Genomic DNA, 22,247 nt, shown 5'->3' with positions numbered 1-22,247 from the left:
CTAACCTGATCAGAGGTGATTTTTCTCCTCCATCATCAATGTCATTTAGACCACCAGAACAATATTGCAGTGGATCAACGTGCTATTTTAAATCAGTTGACCACTGTCCACGGGCACTCTCAAAGCAGCTACAATGAAGCAAATGGCTGTGGTGTGAACTTCATTACAACTACAACTTCTAGTTCTCAGTAAAGCATCTTGTCTCCCATACAGAGCAATTATTTTGGACTAATGGTGGAGCCTTCTACTTTTCCAAAAAGATATCACAACATATCTGCCAATGAAGGTCTTTTCCTAAACTTCAACTGGGAGTACCCCACGGTTTCCAGTGCCAGTGATAGCTGATACATCAGCTACCTCTCTTTCAAGGCCAACTTATCAGCCAACCTCAGTTTATGAATGTCATGCTAATTACAACTGATCTAACAGATGACTACCAGATTATGCAGGATAACAAAGATTAATATTGATTTGGCATATGTCGACAAATATCTGCAATTTTCTTATTTGAACAACAAACATAGATGTGTACCTGTATTTTCCTTATTTTTTTTAAAATAGAGTAAAGAGTTATACTGGAGACTAAGATAACATTTAAAGAAAAAAAGAGATATTTGATTGATATGATCATTTGATGGAACAATATGGGTATAATTTTAAATAATTTCTTGGAAGGAAGAATAGAAAATGGAAGAATTTGGAAAAAGAATATAACATGGAGAGAGGTAAAAGTACTAAGTGATTTCTGGTTCATCCTGGAAAGTATTAAAAGTGTTAAGTCAGGGTAGTTTGGAACGGATGATAAATGCAGGAACCGGCCCAGGGATCATGGTCTCTTTTATGTGATTCTTGGAATCATAAAGGTCACATGATGCAGTCTCGGATGGCACAATCAGAATGTGGTAGAATTTAAGAAGTAATTTTATCTATGGTCTTCTTTGTGCTGTTCTCAAAGCATTCCAATTGATGCTTTTTTTCCTGTCCTGAAGAATCTATGCTCTATTTTATAGTCAATAATTTATGTTGCTTTTATGTTCCAGCCAAAGGCAAGCTTACATCCTCAGGGTGGCAGTTAATGCCTTTCCAACTCTAAGCACACAAACTAAACATAATTTAGTCATTCCTTTATAGATCTGGCATCTGACTACCTTAGCATTTCTTTATGTTTCACTATTTCTGGAGATACATCGATTGAAATACTTGTCAAGAGAGTTAGCTCCAAACTCACAACTTTTGCTCCAGCTAATCCTTGGAGTTAGGATGTACTCCTTTTACCTACTAAGATTTTCCCAGTCCCAGCACAAAAACCACCTCCTCCAGATGTTTTCTGTCTATCCCCCTTTCCTTGTCTAACTTGGATAATAACACAGTAAACAAAGCACATGCCACAGGATGAGTTTTAGTATTTAGTGAATGAAAAATACATGTTGAATTTAAGCAAAATCTACTTTCCTGAAACAACAAAACTCTCATAGTTTTCAAACTATTTCGTTATGGTCTATACACTTCACCAAAAACTAGCTGTTTTCATAGCACAAGGACTATTCATTCAAGACAGTAAGTTGAGGTAGGTACAAGAGGTAAAGTATTATTTTCCTTTTAATTCATGCCTCCAGAGGCCTAAAGCATTCCATTCTCATTTGCTGGATTTTTTTCCTGTCTCTTCATCACCCACCCACACAAAAGCGCTGATTCTCTTCCCCTTACCAATAAGTATACTGCCTTCTAATTAATTTACTTCTTAGAATCAGAGCATTGTCCAGAAGAGACCGTGTCATTGCAAACATTTAATGCAGGAATATACACCCCACATAAATTGTGTCCTTTCTAACCTTCACACAGGAAGTACCTAAGTGGTACTAGACCCTTGGTTGGGGTGGTCGCATTCAGTAACCAAATTGCAATCTAAAATGTGTGGACTAGAACAAGGTGAGGGTGGTAGAATTAAAAATTTGTCCAACTGCAAGAATACCAAATGTATACAGATTTTAGGAAATATAAAATATTCATGGAAGACTTTGATTATTTCCCATTAATTTAAAATAAAAGGTGAAGCATTTTCAGAATGTGAAATACCCTGAAATGCTGGAAAATTGTTGGCAAGGTCAGGGAGCCTAAGGCTTCTGCTCACAATCATGCAGAAAGTGTCAGCTGATAAGACTGGAATGGCAACATTGAGTCCTGAAAATGTGTCACCATATGTGAATAAGCCTTTGATAATCTGGAGAATGGGCAAATGAGCCAGGGTAAGCTCTAGCAACATCTCACCAATATGACATCTACCAAGAGAAGAAAAGAGCCCATTTGCAGCAGGAGATCTGTGTCTGGACAGCAGTGGTTTCTCCTGAAATGAAACATCAAGCTTTTAAGTTTGTCAGCTGAACTATGATGGTGATTATTTTGTTGCTTACATTAGCAGTCTGGGGTTCAGATTGTCTGGTTCAGCAGGTAGTTTCCAGCTCTATTATCACACAGTGGGTCTTAATGTTATCATCATGACAAGTTTCTATACTGGTAAGTCAAAAGCTACACTTTAATTTCAAAATTAGAAATCCTAAAGAAGAATATTGTTTGTCCATCTGTAGTTTTCTACCTGGGAAAATCTAGACTATTGGCAAAAGTACAAAAGTTGACTGGTGTTTGAAAACTATACTCTGATCTCTGCCCACTGAATTCTTCATAGTAAATACTACAAATATTTGTACCACTGTGTGTGTGTGTGATGATGGATTGTTAAGCTGTAACTAAGTTTGTCTTAGTTGAGTCATCAGTGAATTATTCCTCTGCATCTGGCAGAATCTCTGTGAATTAAGAATTTCATTGATCCACCAGGTTTTCTCCTGATCAGAGAGAGGTAGATTATCTTTCTCCCAGTATACTATTTGTTACATGTTTATTGAATCCCAAGCTAATGCTAGGGCCAAGCCACTGAACCCTTGAATTGGACAGAGGCATATACAAACTCCAGTCCCCAGAGCCCAGCACAGGACTGTGTCCCCCTTTTAATTTAAGCTTATATCAAATTTTTTTTTAATTCTCATTGTTGACACAACTTATTTTGTCTTTGAACACCCCTTGAATAATTTATAGAGACTGAACCGCTGATTTATTCCCTTTAAGCTACAAATTGCAATAACCTTTCTTTCCTTGGACTACCTGGATTAGAGTGAGTGTAGTCATCATTTTGAAAGCAGTCCTCAGTACTGAAAATGCAGAACCTTTACATTCTTTGCCCAGCGCTTGAGCGATAATGTATGTTGTGGATCTCAGTTATTATCCTCACATCCCATAATGCAACCATGAGAAAACAGCACATTGTTATCCAAAATCAAGTTTTTGTCAGTATTGCATTCCCATTGAAAAACAGTTAAGAATTGTAGGAGTTCTGAGATTTTAACATTCTGAGATTTTTAGCAACCTAGCATGTTCATTTCTTACAGATGCTCTTGTGGAAATGAGACTTTCGGTCTGAGACAGTGAACTTTATCACTCACAGTAAGAGCAGTCAGTTTTAAATTTGTATCCATTCCCTAATCTCAGATGAATACACGAAATGAAATGTTGTTGCCTACAAAAGCAGTGGGCTGTTAACATGAAGAAAGTTTAAGGCATGGCAAAACACTAATTTTATTGGTATCCTTATGTATAATTTATTAGAATCACTTATTTATTAGTATCTTTACCTAGGATAAGTATATCATTACTAAAGTTTACTTGATGCAAAAAGAATCATGAGAAATGACATGGGAAAAAGTGACAATTGACTTTCCTTTTTTTCTTCCACTTTTATTGAGATATAAATTGCTTAAAACATTGTGTAAGTTTAGGTGTACAGGATAGTGATTTGATTTACAAGTATCATGAAATAAATATCATAGCAACTTTAGGGAGAATTCATTATCTCATATAGATAAAATTGTAAAGTAATACAATGTGTCTTTTGGTTGTGATGAGAAACTTTATGGTCTACTCTCTTAACAACATTGATATAGAACATAAAGCAGTATTAATTTTAATTTTCATGTTATTACGGCGCATCCCTAGAACACGATTATTTTACGGCTGGATGTTTATAGCTTTTGAGTACATTAATCAAATCCTCCTTTCCCAAACCCTGCCTCTGTTAAATACAAATCTAATTTTTTTCTATGTGTATGTTTGTTTGTTTTTGAAGTGTATTTTAATCTAAAACACTGTGTTAGTTTCTCTTACACAACATACTCTTTGCTGTTTTTAATATAATTCAAACAGATCACCAGAATATATCTAGATATGTTATGTTGCTATTTAAAATATTCAATAGTTATTGGCTATTTCCCATATAGTACATTTCTTGTCCCTGACTCATTTAATTTGCAACTGGAATATTTTCTTTCTTAATTTCCTCAAATTTTCTTTTCCACACCCCATTTCCCTCCTTCTTGTGAACAACCTGTTTCTTTCTATATCTATAATTCCTTTTCTGTGTTGTTATGTTCATTTGTTATAAATTCCAAATATGAGTAAAATCATTCACCATTTGTCATTCAATTTCTGACTTAATTCACTTAGCATATTATCCTCTTGGTCAACCCATTTGTTGCAAATGGCAAGAACTTATTTTTACAGCTGAGTAATAACCCATTGTATTTTTATGTGTGTGTGCATATATATATATATATAAATAAGTGTGTGTGTATATATATATATAAATTAATCTGTACTTAAGATGGGTAGATATATATAGTATAAACACACATCTTCTTTATCCATCATCTATTGATGAGCAATTAATTTGCTTCTATATCCTGTCTATTGAGGATAATGCTGCAGTGAATATAGGGTTGAATTTATCTTTTCTAATTCGTGTTTTATTTTCTTGGAATAAGTATCCTGATATGTATATTTTGGATTATATTTCATTATTACTTTTTATTTAAAGCTCCATGTTGTTTTCCACAGTGGCATCACATATTTACATTCACACCAGCAGTGTATCAGGGTTGTTTCTCTTACATCCTAACCAACAGTTAAGTTTGTTATCTTCTTGATAATAGTCATTCTGCCAGGAGCAACATAAAATCTCACTGTGTTTTGGACTTGCATTTTTCTGATGTTTAGTGATGTTGAGTAGTTTCATGTGCCCGGTGGTTACCTTTCGCCCACTGTATATTCATTTTTTGTAATGGGCTTAATGACCATAATTGTCTGATTTCATTTTCAGGCATTCTGTTGTGTTCCATTATTCTGTATGTTCTGTGCCACTACCATATTCGTTTTAATACTGCAGCTTTGTATTATAGTTTAAAATCAGGGACAGTGATACATCTTCTTTGTTTTTGTTAAAGTTGTTTCTCTTTTTAGTTTGTTTCTTTTCTTTCCTTTTTTTTTAAGTGATTTCATCTCTTTGGGTTTACATGTAAATTTTAGAATTATTTTTTGTAAGTTTCTGAAAATGCCCTTGGTATTTTGATAGGCACTGAATTTAATTTGTGTATTTCCATGGCTTATTCTGTCATTTAAACAATATTATTTCCTCATCTACGAACAAAGTATATTCTTTCATCTGTTTGCATTATCTTCAATTTCTGTTATAAATATTTTATAGATTTCTGAGTACAGGTCTTTTACCTCCTTGGTTGGATACATTTCTTGATTTATTTTTTGTAATGCAGTTGTAAATGTGATAGTTCCCTCACTTTCTCTATCTGTTAGCTTGTTGTTAGTGTGTAGAAATGCAAGATTTCTGTATGTTAAATTTACATACGGAAAGTTTACCAAATGCAATGATAAGCCCTAGTTGTTTTGTGGCATCTTCTTTAAGATTTCTGTTTAAAGTATGTAATCTGCAAACAGACACTTTTGCTCCTATTCCTAATTAGCAATATTTTATTTACTTTTATTTTGGATAGCTATGGCTAGAATTTCCATACTATACTGAATTAAAGTGGTAAGAGTGTGCATTCTTGTCTTCTTCCTGCTTTTATTGGAGATGCTTTCAGCTTTTAAACAGTGAGTGTCATGTTAGCGGAGTTCTTGTCATATATGACCTTAACTGTGTTGAGGTGTGTTTCCTCATGTCCACTTTGAGGAGGAATATATTCATAAATAGATACTGAATTTGTCAAAACATTTTATGACTCTATTTAGGTGACCATATAATTTTTATTCTTCAGGTTGTTTGTGTGGTGTATCATACTCATTAATTTGTGGGTATTGAATCACTTTGCATCCCTGAAATAAATGGACTTAATCATAATGCATAATCCTCTTAATGTATTGTTTGATTTGCTAACAATTTAGTGGTGTTTTTGCATCTATGCTTACTAGTAGTATGTAACCTGTAATTTCTGGAGATATTTGTTCCAGTTCTAGCAGAAGTGTCATACAGAAATGTGGGATAGAAAGCCTCCCATCCTCTCGAAATTTTTGGAATACGCTGAGAAGTATAGTTAATAGCTCTTCTCTAAATGTTTGTCAGAAATCATCTGTGAAGCTGTCTAGGCCTGGAATTTTGTTTCTACAGAGATTTTTTTAAATACTTATTCAATTTCATTAGTGATAAACTGTTCATGTTTTCTTTCTCATTCCATTCTGGAGATTAAGTCTTTCTAAGAAATGGTCCGTTTATTCTAGGGTTTCCATTTTATTGGCATATAATATGTTGTATCATCATATGATGTTTTCTATTTCTTTGATATAAGTTGTAATTTCTCATTAATTTCTGAGCTTATTAATCTGTAACTCTCTTTTATGCTCATGTGTCTGGTTAAAGTTTATCAACATTATTTATGCTTCAAAAGCCATTATTTAGATTGATTAAATGTTTATATTTTTAATCATTATTTTATTTAATTATATTCTGTCCTTTCAGCTGACTTTCCTTCTACTAACAAGTTTCTTTTTATTATATTGATATGTCTTTTGGTGGTAAGAATATGTTATAAGAGAGAGATGTTTCTTATTTATATAAGTGGGATTATTTTGCTATAAACATCCCTATTAATACTGTTTTTTTATACCCCATGGATTTTGTTTTTGCTGTCATTTATCTTTATATATTTTTTATTTGATTTCTACAACAATCCAGTTGTTGTTAATAATGTTTGTTTTACCCTCCACACTTTAGTATTTTTCTCAGGTTTTTTCTTTTTATAAATTTCTATTTTCACAGAATCCATAAGTTTCTTCACAAAGCAAGGAGAAAAATAATAAAATTTGAACATATATCTGAAAGTCCCAAATTTTCTAAAATTATTTTGAAAAATGAATGAAGCTGTAGGTATTACCCTCCCTGAGTTTAGAACATACTACAAAGTTACAGTAATCAATTCATCAAAATATGGCACTTATAGAAACACAGAGATCAATGGAACAAAATAAAGAGTCTGAAAATAAACCCACACACTATGATCAGTTAGTCTATAATGAAGGAGACAAGAGTATAAAATGGAAAAAAGGCAGTCTCTTCAAAAAGTAGTTCTGAGAAAACAGGACTGTACATGTAAAAGGAAGATGAAAAAGTACTTCCTTCTATAGTACAAAAAAATGAGATAAAAATGGATTAATTACCTAAATGTAAAGCATGAAACTATAAAATATTTGACCAAGAACAGGAACAGAACTGACTTTGAGATAAATCATAGCAATCTTTATTTTTGATCTGTCTCCAAATTAAAAAAAAAAAGGAAAACTAACAATTACAGTTTTTAGTTTACTGAGGAAAAAATAGATGTATTCTGCGATAAAGGGATTCTATTTCTTTTATAAGTGTGAAATGCAAAAACTTTTGCAGAGCAAAGGAAAACATCAACAAGACATATGATAACAGACAGAATAGAAGGAAAAATTTCAGACAATGAGAACAATAAGATGTTAAAATCCATAATATATATATAGCATATTAGACTCAATATTTAAAAATTAAAGACCTCAAATTAAAAACAGTTGAAGAATCTTCATGGAAACTTTTCAAAAATAGACATGTGGATGATTTTTAGACTGATATAAAGAAACATAACTTTGCTATTCATTAGGAAACCATAAATCAAAACCAGAAAGAAATAATCTTACAGCAACCAAAATGGCTATTAACAAAATATCTACAAATGACAAATATTAATAAGAATGTCTATAAGAGGGAACCCAGGAACAATGATGGTGGAAATATAAATTGATGCATCCACTAGTGTAAAAGTGAGGACGGTGCACAGAAAACTAGAAAAAGAAGCATTATATTTTGCAGCAATTCCAGTTTTTGGTATAAATCTGAAAAAAATGTAAACATTAACTTAAAGGATATATTACCCCCAGTGTTCTTAACATCATCATTTATAGTAGTCAGGAGTAGAAGCACAACTCAACTGCCCATCAACAGATGATTGGCTGAAATAGATGTGAGATATAGATAACATAATAAATACTTCATCATTGTATAATAAAAAGTAAAATTCTGCCATTTGGAACAATGTGACTGGACCCAGAGGGTGTTGCACATAGGAAAATAAGTCATACAGGGAAAAACACTCTACGTTGTAACTTAAATTAGGAAAATAAAGATATAAGTGAAACAATCATAAGAAAACAAAAAAAGAATCACATATATATGTGTAGTGTACCAAGTAGTGGTTTCCTGTGGGGAAAGGGTAGAAGGATGGAGAAGACAGAAATGTTGAAGCTACAATTAATAAATTAGAGAACCAAAAGTACTATATTTACAGCACAGAGAATTATTTTAACAATTTAATTGATTTTAAAGAGATTATAGGGATATATTTTAGTAAAATGTGCATGTAGGTGGGTAAAACATTGAAGAAAAGAACCCAGGAAATTCAAAATATTTTGTAGTACTATGATATTAAGGGAAGTGATTTGTTCACTTTCTTTAGTGTTCTTATAATTTCCTAATTAGAATTTAAGCTTTTAGTTGTAAAACTATATAATTTCAAATGTGACACTAGTTGAAACTATTTTTGTCTCTCCCCTTACATCTACAGTCAGTAAAACGTTCACATCTGAACAAAAATAACTTCAACACAAAACAATACTCCAGAACGCATGTGAACAGGTGAAGTTCGGTGGACTAAAACACACAAAGGAGGCTGAACTGAGGGAAGACCAGAGTTGGTGTCTGCAACCAAGGCCCCCTGAATAGGATATCTGAGTCCATAAATTCAAAGAACCCAGTAGAAACAGGATCTCAGTGGATCACGCAGATTCGGCCTCCAAATGCACCAGTACTCATGGTCACAGTTAATTAGGAGGGAGCCACAATGGAGACAGAATTTCCATCCTTCGGACACTGAGAGATTCATGAAACTGTCCCTACTCTCCATTCACAGAGGTGGAGACAAGTTACCTTGCAACACTGGACATGGCAAAGGCACTTGCCTGATTCCAAATACCCACCTTTCTTTACACCTTTCCTCAATGTGTACACTGATTCTCAAGGGATATCAGATAAAAGGAAGGGTTCTCCTTCCCAGTGACAACAGTGGCATTAACTATCAGAGAATTCTAAGAAGTGACAATGAAAGCACATCTTTTATCCACACAGTAGCGTCAGGAAAGTGCTATTTTAAAATGTTATCAGAGGTAGCTCAGGTTAGTAAAACCAATAATTGTACAATATTGCAAGCTACCAGAAAACAAAAACAATGACTCCAACTCCCAATCTGTTATTTAGTGTCATCAGAGCAATAATCTATCAAGATCAAGACCAATCACAGTAACTTTATAGGGCACGCTAACACAGATAGACACACACAGACACCGTCACAGACACAGACACAGAAGCACAAGCACACACACCTGCACACACACACACACACACACACACACACACACAATGTCAACCCTGCAGGAAACAAAGTTAAAGTAATTGTCTATTGCCATATAATCAATAGAGAATCCAAATAGCTGTCATACAGAATCTCAATACAACAAACAAAACTGAGAAAGCAGTTTAGTGAGCTCAGGAATAAATGAAATGATGAAAAGAAATACATTACCAAAGAGACTGAAAATATAAAATAATCAAACATTATTGGAGGACCTGGAGAACTTAATAAATGAGATGAAGGATGCAACAGAAAGCATTCGAGGTAGAATGTCTTTGTGGAAGAGAGATTAGCAAACTCACCAATGAAAAACTAGAAATGATAGGAGAGGGCAGAGATTCAAGATATTTAAAAGTGGGGAAATTCTACAGTAGCCATTGTCTTCCTCAGGAAGTGCACATTAGTGTGGAATCCTGGAGGGGGTAGAAAGTTAGAAGGCAGCTGATGGTTTATTAAAAGAAGTAAAATTGATAACTTCCCGAACCTGTGCAAGGAACTGATATACAAGTCCATGAACCAACAAAACACCAATAACTTTAAGACAAAGGGACCTCCTTCAAGATACGTCATATGCAAATTGACAAGACAATGTCAGAGTGAAATTTTAAAGGCAGCCAAAAAATGTTATGATAATCTACTAAGGAACCCCCATTAGGCTATCAGCAGATTTCTGAGCAAAAAACATACGCCAAGCGTAAATAAGATTGTATTTTCAAACTACTGGAATAAGAAATCCCTCACCCAATAATACTTACACTGTTATCACTTACATATAAAGTGAAAGTAAAGACTTTAACTAACAAACCTGAATGAGATGAAAAAGCAAAACCGAGACACCTTATAAGAGGTGTAGAATAGAAGTCTTCTAAGAAATATAAAATGGCAAAAATATGCAAAACATTGACCAAATGCTAAGGAGAGACCACGAGAAACTTTCAACACTTTCTTTGGGTATGTTCTTAAATGCTACTATACTATATGGATTAAAGAGTGAAAAAGAGGTAATCAGGGGCAATAAATATAGATACTTCAAACTGGTAGCATGTTCACAAGAGTAAAAGAAATAATTTGAAACAGTAGTCATAAAAATTAAAGTGTAAAATAAAACAATATTAAAGGAAGATGCTATCAGCGGAAAAAGGACTAAATTATACAGGATATGTTTTATTTTTATTTGAATTACAGTAGATGTAAAATATTGTGTAGTTTCAGATGTACAGTGTGGTGATCCCAACCACTTTGTAGATTATATTGCACTATGAATTATTACAGTAATTGTAACTTACAATTATTTTAAGCTATTGTATATAATTCCATATTCTATACAGATTATCCTTCTTGCTTCTCTATTAATGTATACTTCTTTGTATCTGTCAATGTCCTACCATTGAATTCTCTTTCCCTTCCACTTTGGTAAACATAAAATTTTTCCCATATCTTTGAGTCTGCTTAAGTCTTGTCTATCTAATCTCTTTACCACTCGATCATGTCTCTATCTATCTATCTATCTGTCTATCTATCTATCTATCTATCTATCTATCTATCTATCTATCTATCATGTACGTATGTATCTATACTTCTATTTTTCTGTCATCTGTCAATAGATAGCTATACAAAGATGTACACAGATATTTGTTATACTTTAGACTCCACGTATAAATTAAAATATATAGTTTTGTCTTCGTCTAAGTTACTTCACTAAGCACAACATTTACTAAGTCCTTTCATGATGCTGAAATAGCTATGTGTTATAGTTTTTCATGGCTGAGAAATATTTATTGCATATTTACAGAAACATCATTTCTTCTTAAGTCCATAGTCTGCTGTGGACTCTTGGATTTCTTCCCTGTCTTGCATATTATAAACAGTACTGCTTTGAAAATTGGTTTTTCTAAATTTAGGGTGTTTTTTTCCCAGATATTTCCTAGGAGAGGTATTACTGGGTCATATGGTAGTTAACTTCTTAGTTTTTAAACAAATCTGAATACTGTTTACCTTAGAAGTTGTACCAATTTACATTACTACCAAGAGTATACAAGAGATTTCTTACCTCCACATCATCTCCAACACTTACTATTTGTAGACTTTTTCATAATAGCCGTTTGACCAGTGTGAAGTTATACCTCATTGTGGTTTGATTTGCAATTATGTAATAATTAGTAATGTTGTGAAATTTTATCACTTGTCTGTTACTCATCTGAATGTTTTCTTTGGAAAAATATTAACTCAGGTACTCTGCTCTTGTTTTTGATTGGGTTTTTGTTTTTCACCTTGAGTTATGTAACATAAATCAATGTTACATCTATTAACCTACATCTACTAACCCATGGTCACTTGCATTGTTTGCAAATATGTTCTCCAATTACACAGGCAGTGTTTTCATTTCATTGATAGTGTCCTTATCTGTGCAGAATTTTTCAAGATTCTTTAGGTCCCACTTGCTTATATTTGCTTTTATTTCTTTTGCCTTAGGAGACTGATACAAGAAAATATTCCTATGATGTATATACAATAGTGTATCACCTATATTCCCATCTAGCAGTTTTATAATATCATAGTTTCTCCTTTTTCATTTATTATATTGTTTGTGTTCTCTCTCTTTTCTTGTTGGTGAGTCTGTCCAGAGATTTGTCAATTTTGTTTACTATTTCAAAAAAAGATTGATTGATTTTTCTATTTTTTAATCTCTATTTCAATTATTTCTTCCTTGATCTTTACTTTTTCCTTCTTTCTTTAGACTTTTGATTTTGTTTGTTCTTCTTTTCCTGATTTGTTTACATAGAACGTTTGATTATATATTTGAAATTGTTCTTCTAATTTGAGGATGGCCTTGCCACTATGAACTTCACTCTTAAGCCTGCTTTAACAGTATTCCATAGACTTTGTGTAGTGTATGTCATATCTCTCAAGATATTTTTTAATTTCTTCTTTTACTTCAGCACCTGACCCCCTTGTTTAAGTACCATGTTTTTTCATCTGGATTCTGTTATTTTTTCTCCCTGCTTTTCTGTGATTGTTTTCTAGTTTCATGGTATTATACTCAGAAAAGATGCTTAAATTAATTTTTATCTAATTAAATTTTTTGAGGCTTCTTGAGTGCCTGAGTATGTAATCTTTCATAGAAAATATTCCTTGTGAACAGGAAAAAAATGTATATTCAGTTTTGGGGAGAAGAACTGTTTTGAAAATATCAATCATCTCCAAATATTTTATTATGTATTTTAGTATCTTTGTCCCCTTATTAATTTTCTGTGTGAAAGGCCAGTCCAGTGATGATAATGGGGAGTTATAAACTCCTACATTGATTCTGTTCCCAGAGATTTCTCTATTTTATATATTAGTGTTTCTTTTATGTATTTAGGTGCTCCTATACAGAGTGCATATATCTTAATGATTATAATATCCCCATTTTGATTTGCTCCTTTAATCATTATATCATGTCCTTTTTTATCTTTCTCTATGGCCTTTTTTGTAAAGTCTCATTGTGTGAAGTCAGTACTGCTTGTCCTGTTTCTTGTCATGTGCATTTGCATGGAATATATTTTTCTACCTTCTGACTTTCAATTGATGTGTGTTCCTCTTACTATAGTGGGTCTCCTCTATGCTTCATAATGTAGGGTCTTGTTATATTATCCCATCTGACAATAAATATCTTTTGATTGAAGCACTAAGTCCATTAACATTTGTGATAATTATTGATAGACATGTTTATTTCCATACTGAACTTCATTCTCTAGTTGATTTGGTATTTTCTTTTTGTTCATTTGTTTTTGTTTTTGTGGCTTGATAAGGTTTCTTTTATAATCTTGGGTTCTTTTTGGCTTTGTGACTTCATTGTATGCTTTTGACTTATAGTTACCTTGTTTTGTATGCATATTGACTTGTAATATATTTGTTTAATTTAACTGATAAGAATACAAATACAAACCCATACAACAGAAAACAGAAACAAGAAGAAAACACTCTTTATTTTCCTGTTTCATTCTGTGACCCTTAAAAATTTTGATCTCTTCTTTTACAACACCATATTTATTCTGTTGTAAGTCATTATAGATATTGCCTATATAATTATGACGTCCTCTTTTCTATAGCATACTGCTTCTTTTTTATTTATAGTAGATCTTTCTTATTTCTTTTTCTCTTGCTAAATTCTTTAAGTATTTGCTTGTGTGGAAGTTATTTATCTCTCCTTCTTCTAAAAGATAGCCTTGCTTGATAAAGTATCTTAGATTACAGATTTCTTTCATTCAGGATTTTGAATCTGTCTTGCCACTACCTTCTGCCTGCTGTGTTTGTGTAGGAAACGAGGTTACAAATATTATGTATATAATAATATATATATGTAAAGAACACATATAAATGAAGTTAACAAATATGGTGAAAACCTATACATTAAAAAACAGAAAACATTGATAAAGGAAATTAAAACAGATCCAAAGAAATGAAATGATCTCTTATGTTAATGATGTGAAACAATGTGTTTGAAACAACCATGCTACCCAAAGGAATCTACATTTTGTGTGATTCATGTGAAAATACCAATGAGATTTTTCCAATAAATTGAACAAATAATTTTAAAATTTATATGTAACCACAAAGATCTTGAGTTGCCAAAATAATCCTGAAAAAGTTTATTAAATCTAATGGTGTAAAATTCTCTGATGTTAAGCAGTCCTACAAAACTTTAGTAATTAAAACAAAATGATACTGGCTCAAAAACAGACACCAATCAATAGAAGAGAATCGAGCAACCAGATATAATCCCTCACACATATGATCAATTAACCCATGAAAAAGGAAGCAAGAGTATAAAATTAAGAAATGACATTCTCCTCAATAATTACTGATGGGGAGATTGAACATGTAAAAGATTGATTAGAATATTTCCTCACATTGTATACAATCCATGAGCACACAATATCTTTCTATTTATTTTGTTTACTTATATTTCTTGCACCTGTAATATATAGATCTATGTTTAGAACTTTTATTTCACTTATCAAATTTATTCCTATTTTATTCTTTTTGGTATTAATTTACACACAATAGTTTTCCTAATTTCTATTTCTGATAATGTTTTGTTACTATACAAATATGCAATGAATATTTGTATATTGATTTTGTATTCTGCAAGTTTACTAAGTTTGTTCACTATTTCTAACAGTCACTAGAGGAGTCTACGGAGTTTTCTATGTATGCATAATTATGTCATCTGTAAAAACTTCACTCTTTTATTACAAGTTGAGTTAATTTTATATTTTTTCTTGACTAGCAAGTCTTCCGAGGACTTCTAGTAGTGTAATTTAGGACTTGTGAAAATGAGCTACTTTTTCTTATTACTGGACCAGAGGAAAAGTTTCCTGTATGGTAACATTGAATTTGATTTAAGTCATGGGTATTTCATGTATGGCTTTTATTATGCTTTGTTACATTCTATCTAAATCGAATTAAATAATATTTTTATAAAAATTTAAAGATCAGATCTGTCAATAATTTTCCTATATATTTGGTGATTGTTATATTTGAATTCTTTTTTTTTTTAAAGGATAGTATCACATATGTAAATTCGTGTATATTAAATAATATTTATGGATCTGGTCAAAATCCAACTTAACTATAGTTTATAATACTTATTATATGCCATGTATTCAGGTTGCTATTATTTATATAGAATGGGATTTACAGACACTGAATGAAAAATTTACATTGTAGCTTTAGGGTACATTTATTTATTTAAATATTTTATCTCTCATTTTGAACTGGGCTTATGTTTAATGGAATTTATTTCTAAATAAAGAATATAACTTTTGGTAGAACTGGATTTACTACAGTTTTTTGATACAGAACATAGCTATTATTTACAATTAGTGCAAAAGACACTTGCCTTAAAATGCCGTAAAATAATAAAAATGCCAACCGTTTCAGGACTGAGAAACATATTGCTTCCTAAAATGAATTACCTGGTCTTTTACACCCCAAATGACACATAGGATTATATCTTTGTTCTTTGATTGTTTGTTTGTTTGCCCCTTAATGGAGGCAATGCTTATTGAACCCAGGATCTTGTGCATAAGTTTATTTATCAACATCATTTTGGAACAATTAACAGAAGCCACAAGAGTATGGATTATAAAGAAGACAAGAAAATTTATTACTTCTAGGGACTGATAAACCTCAGAGTGACAGAATGGCAAAAATAAACATTTGTAAATTTACAATAAGATTCTCTCTTTTGAAATAATATTGTAGAATATTAAATTACTTTTGCTTCAATTAAACCATTGAATTACAATTTAAAACAAAAGTTCCCCCTTTGGGATTTCTTAAATTAGATTGATTATTTTAATATTTTATTTCATAAATATTAACCATTTTTATATACATACCATATAAACACATATTTATTCTTCTGATGTTTTGAATATAGAGGTACATATTCTAAAGTACACAGATAAATGCCTGCTTCCAATACCAAATCAAATTATGTTTCACTTTAATTACAAATGATATTGAAATCGTTATACATTTTCTGTACATGTTTTAGGCAAATTTCAGTTAAAATTCCTAAACTTTAAAATTATTTTATATATTTTCTGCATTATTTATACTCTGTTCACTAATCTGTTATAAATTTGTGTACAAAAGGAAGGAGATTGGTTTTATTTAATAAACCCCAAAATTAAATTTTATAAAAAGATTTTTTTGAGATAATATTTGCAGATTACTCTATAAAAATAAGCGTCTTATATGTTTCATTTTAACTGGATGAGTGAGAAGTAAACACTGGCTGAATGTTACACTTGAGTTGCTAGGAGACCAGTTGTTTTGTGATGTCACAGCTACTCAGGTTGAGAACCACTCTGATGGCCTAACAGTTTATCTGTGTAGGATTGCCAAAGCAGTATTTGAAGCTGCAGTGCTCAAAATCATTCAGATTAGAAAAGTACCTGTAGAAAAAGTTATATGAAATGGCACATGTTTCTTCAGAAATTCAAGAGGTGTCTCATAAAGATGGACCAACTGGTCAAGGAAACTCCGGTAGATCTTTATTTTGTTATCAAACATTCTCTGGGGATTTGGACTTGAGGTCTATGATTGAAAAAAATGCTTTTTAGACTTTGTCTGAAGAATCCTTGATTTAAAGGCCATGTTACATACATTGTGTCTCTGAACCAGATGAAGATAATGATTTTCGTTCTCTGACATTTCCAAGAAAACTCTGGAAAATGGCTGGGAGTGACCAATATAAACCCATCTGAAGGGATGATAATGGAACTTCCATAGTGATTGATGAAGATGTCTTTAAGAAGGAAGTTTTGGAAATAAAGGCCCCTTTCAGAACATTTGAAACTGGAAGAATGAAAAGTTTACTTAGGCAGCTTAACCTTTATGGGTTTAGTAAATTGCGGCAGAATTTACAAAGATCGGTATTTCTAGCAGACTTTCTGGCAGAAGAAAAAGAAGTCTCTGTTTTAAGCAAGGTATTCAGAAACTTTAGTTACCACTTCGTAACTTATATATAAAATTTTATTTTATACATCAATCTATGGTAATATAAATGTAAAGCTAGATTTTGAAAATTGTATAAAACTACTAAGGCTAAAATTCTTTATTTATTCTAAAAAATGAGGACAGTGACTTAAGCATTCACATTATAAGAAACTTTGCTTGCAACTATGAATCTTATCAGAAATCTAAATAAAGGTATTAAAGATGCTTTTCAAAAGTGGCATTCACCATTACTGCAAAAGCTTGTTTCTTAAATTTGATGACTATACTATTTAAATGTGTATTTTCCAAATAAGGAACTTCAAAATATTGTCAGTAATGTTCATATTTTGATGATATTATCTTTGCATAGTAAATGTGAAATCTGAGGTTTTATAGGTTAGGCTTATTATACTGATGTATTTTGGTATAAATTATTACTGAAATCTTTCTACTTTGGTTGTAGCTGCAGTTCTATCATAATCCAAATGTTAAACGAGGCTGTCCCCAGGTTTTAGTGAGAATAAAAAGAAGAGTTGTGATTAAAAATGCCTCTCTGATATCTTCATTGGCTGAAGATTTCAACAAGAAACACTATAAAGCAGTGGGTAATGTGGATAAACATAGTTCTGATTTTGTGGGTGACACTACTGGAGACAGTAAATTTTTACCTTCTGTAAATTTAAACATGCCTCTAATAAGAAAGCCCTCTACCAGCCACATAACTGGTGACACAACTACCCCGATCAGAGGTGATTTTTCTCCTCCATCATCAATGTCAGTTAGACCACCAGAACAAATTGCAGTGAATCAACGTGCTATTTTAAATCAGTTGACCACTGTCCACGGGCACTCTCAAAGAAGCTACATTGAAGCAAATAGCCGTGTTGTGAACTTCATTATAACTACAACTACTACTTCTCAGTACAGCATCTTTTGTCCCATACAAAGGAATTATATTGGACAGATGATGGAACCTTCTATTTTTTCAAATAGATATTACAACATATCTGCCAATGAAGGTCGTTTTTCTAAACTTCATCCAGGGAGCAACCCACGGTTTCCAGTGCCATTGATTGCTGATACATCAGCAAACTCTCTTTCAAGGCCAACTCATCAGACATATTCAGTTTATGAACGTCATCCTAGTCACAACTGATCTACCAAAGGACTATCAGATTATTAAGGATAAAAAAGATTAAAATTGATGTTGAACAAATATCTGCAATTTTATTATTTCAACAATATACATAGATGTCTGCCTCTAATTATCTTATTTTTTTAAATAGTGTTAAGAGGTAAATGGGAGACTAAGCTACAATTTAAAGATGAAAAGAGATACTTGATTGATATGATCATTTAATGGAACAATATGGTAGTTAATTTAAAAAAATTCTTGTAAGGAAGAAGAGAAAATGGAAGAATTTGGAGGAAGACTATAACATGGAGAGAGGGAAAAGTACTAAGTAGCTTCTGGTTCATCCTGGAAAGTATTAAAAGTGTTAAGTTAGGATTGGGTGGAAGGAGATAAATTCAGAAACCAGCCCAGGGATCATGGTGTCTATTATGTCATCCCTGGAATCATTAATGTCACATGATGTAGTCTCAGTTGGCACATTCAGCATGTGGTTGAATTTAAGATGAAATTTTATCTATTGTCTTCTTTGTTCTGTTCTCAAAGCATTCCAATTGTTGCTTTCATTCCCTGCCCTCAAGAGTCTACACTATATTTTCAGTCGATACTTTATTTTGTTTTTATGTTCCATCCAAAGACAAGCTTACGTCCTCAGGGTGGCTCTTAATGCCTTTCCAACTCTACGCACACAAACTGAACTTAGTTTAGTCATTCCTTTATAAATCTAGCATCTGACTACCTTGGCATATCTTTATGTTTCACTGTATATGGAGATAAATCCAGGCAAACGCTTGTCAAGTATGTTAGCTGCAACCTCACCACTTTTGCTGCAGCTCATCCTTGGAATTTGGATGTCCTCCTTTAACCTACTTAGACTTTGCCAGTCTCAGTACAGAAACTACCTTCTTCAGAAGATTTCTGTCTATCCCCCTTTCCTTGTCTAACTGGGATACCAGCACAGTAAGCACAGCATTTGCCACAGGATGCATTTTAGTATTTAGTGAATGAAAAATACATGTTGAGTTTAAGCAAAATCTACTTTCCTGAAACAACAAATCTCTCATGGTTTCCACAATATTTCGTTATGGTCTTTACTCTTCACCACAAACTAGCTCTTTCCATAGACCATGAACTAGTCACTCAAGACAGTAAGTGGAGGTAGCTACAGGAAACAAAGTATTATTTTCTTCTTAATTCATGCCTCCTGAGGCCTAAAGCATTCCATTCCCATTTGCTGGATTTTTTCCTGACTCTTCATCACCCACCCAACCCATAATAGCTGATTCTCTTCATCATTTTAATAACTATACTGACTTCTAATTAATTTACTTCTTAGAATCAGAGCTTTGCCCAGAAGAGACAGTGCTAATGCAAACATTTATTGTAGGTTTATGCACCCCACATAACTTGTGCCCCTTCCAACCTTCACACAGGAAGTATCAAAGAGGTACTAGACCCTTGGTTGAGGTGGTCGTATTCAGTAACCAAATTGCAACCTAAAATGTGTGGACTAGAAGGAGGTGAGGGTGGTGGATTTAAAAATTTGTCCAACTGCATGAGTACCAATTTTCTGCAGATATTAGGAAATATAAAATATTCATGGAAGAATTTGTCTATTTCCTATTAATTTAAAATAAAAGGTGAAGGATTTATAGAATGTGAAATGCCCTGAAATGCTGGAAAAATTGTAGGCAGTGTCTGAGTGTCTAAGTCTTCTGCTCATAATCATGCAGCCAATGTCAACTGATGACTGGAATGGCAATACTGAGTCCTGAAAATATGTCACCAGTTGTGAAGAAAGCCTTTGATAATCTGGAGAAAAGGCAAATTTGCCAGGGTAACCTCTTGCAACATCCCACCAATATGACCGTTTCCAAGAGAAGAAAAGAGACCACTTGCAGCAGAAGATCTGTGTCTGTACAGCAGTGGTTGTTCCTACAACAGAATCATCAAGCTTTTAAATTTGTCAGCACATCTCTGACCGTGGCTATGTTGTTGCTTACATTAAACGGCTGGGGTTCAGTTGGACTGGTTCAGCAACTATTTTCCACCTCTCTTATCAGACAGTGGGTCTTACAATGATCATCTTAACAAGGTTCTATACTGATAAGTCAAAAGCTACAGTTTACTTTTAAAATTAGAAGTCCTAAAGAAGAATATTGTTGGTTTCTCCATCTATAGTTTTCTACCTTGGAAAAGCTAGACTATTGGCAAAAGTAGAAATGTTGTCTGGTGTTTGAAATCTATCCTCTGAGCTCTGCCCACAGAATTCTTACCACTAAATACTACAAATCTGTCTGCCACTGTGTGTGCGTGAAGATGGATTGTTAAGCAGTAACTGAGTTTGTCTTAGTTAGGTCATCAGTAAATTATTATTCTGCAGCTTGCAGAATTTCTGTGAATTAATAGTTTCATTGAGCCACCAGATTTTCTTCTGATCAGGGAGAGGTAGATGATATTTCACTCAATATACTAATTGTTAACTGTTTATTGAATCCCGAGCTGATGCTAGGGCCAAGCCACTGAACCCTTGAATGGGACTGAGGCAAATATATTCTCCAGTCCCCAGAGCCCAGCACAGGACTGTGTCTCCTTTTAAATTTATGCTTATGTCTAATTTCTTTGTTCTTCTAATTCTCATTGTTGACACAACTTATTTTGGCTTTGATCACCCCTTGAATAATTTATAGAGACTGAACCACTGACTTATACCCGTTCACCTAGAATTTGTAATAACCTTTCTTTCCTTGGACTACCTGGAATAAAGTGAGCGTAGTCATCATTTTGAAAGCAGTCCTCAGTCCTAATAATGCAGAACCTTTACACTTCTTTGCCCAGAACTTGAGCAAGAATATTTGTTGTGGATCTCAGGGATTATCCTCTCATCCCCTAATGCAACCATGAGAAAACACCACATTGTTATCCAAAATCAAGGCTTTGTCAGTATTGCATTCCAATTGTAAAACAGTTAAGAATTGTAGGAGTTCTGAGATTTTACCATGCTGAGATTTTTAGCAATCTAGCATGTTCATTTCTTACAGGTGCTGTCGGGAGATGAGACCATCGGTAAGAGGCAGTGAACTATATCACTCACAGCAAGAGCAGCCAGTTTTAAATTTGTATCCATTCCCTAATCTCAGATGAATACACTGAGTGAAATTTTGATACCTGCAGAAGCAGTGGGCTGTTAACATGAAGAAAGTTTAAGGCATGGTAAAACACTAATTTTATTAGTATCTTTATGTATTATTTATTAGAATCACTTATTTATTAGTAGCTTTACCTAGGATAAGTATATCATGACTCAGGTTTACTTGCTGCAGAAACAATTATATGAAATGACATGAGAAAAATTGAATATTGACATTCCATTTTTATTTCCACTTCAATTGAGATATAATTGGTGAGGAATATTGTGTAAGTTTAGGTGCACAGGATAGTGATTTGATTTACAAGTATCATGAAAGAAATATCATAGCAACTTTAAGGAGAATTCATTATCTCATTTAGATACAATATTAAAGAGATACAATTTGCCTTTTTGTTGTGATGAGAAAACTAAGGGTCTACTCCCTTAACAACATTCATATATAACATAAAGCATTATTAATTGTAGTTTTCATGTTCTTATGGGGCATCCTGAAGACACATTTATTTTACGGCTGGAGATTTGTAGGTTTTGAGTGCATTAATGAAATCCTCCTTTCCCAACCCCTGCCTCTGTTAACTACAAGTCTAATTTTTTTTCTATAAGTATGTTTGTCTTTGAAGTGTACTTTTATCTATAAACTGTGTTAGTTCCTCTT

The sequence above is a fragment of the Vicugna pacos genome, unplaced genomic scaffold (genome assembly GCF_048564905.1).
Source record: "Vicugna pacos unplaced genomic scaffold, VicPac4 scaffold_18, whole genome shotgun sequence".
Taxonomy (NCBI): Eukaryota; Metazoa; Chordata; class Mammalia; order Artiodactyla; family Camelidae; genus Vicugna; species Vicugna pacos.
This window is presented reverse-complemented; position numbering follows the sequence as displayed.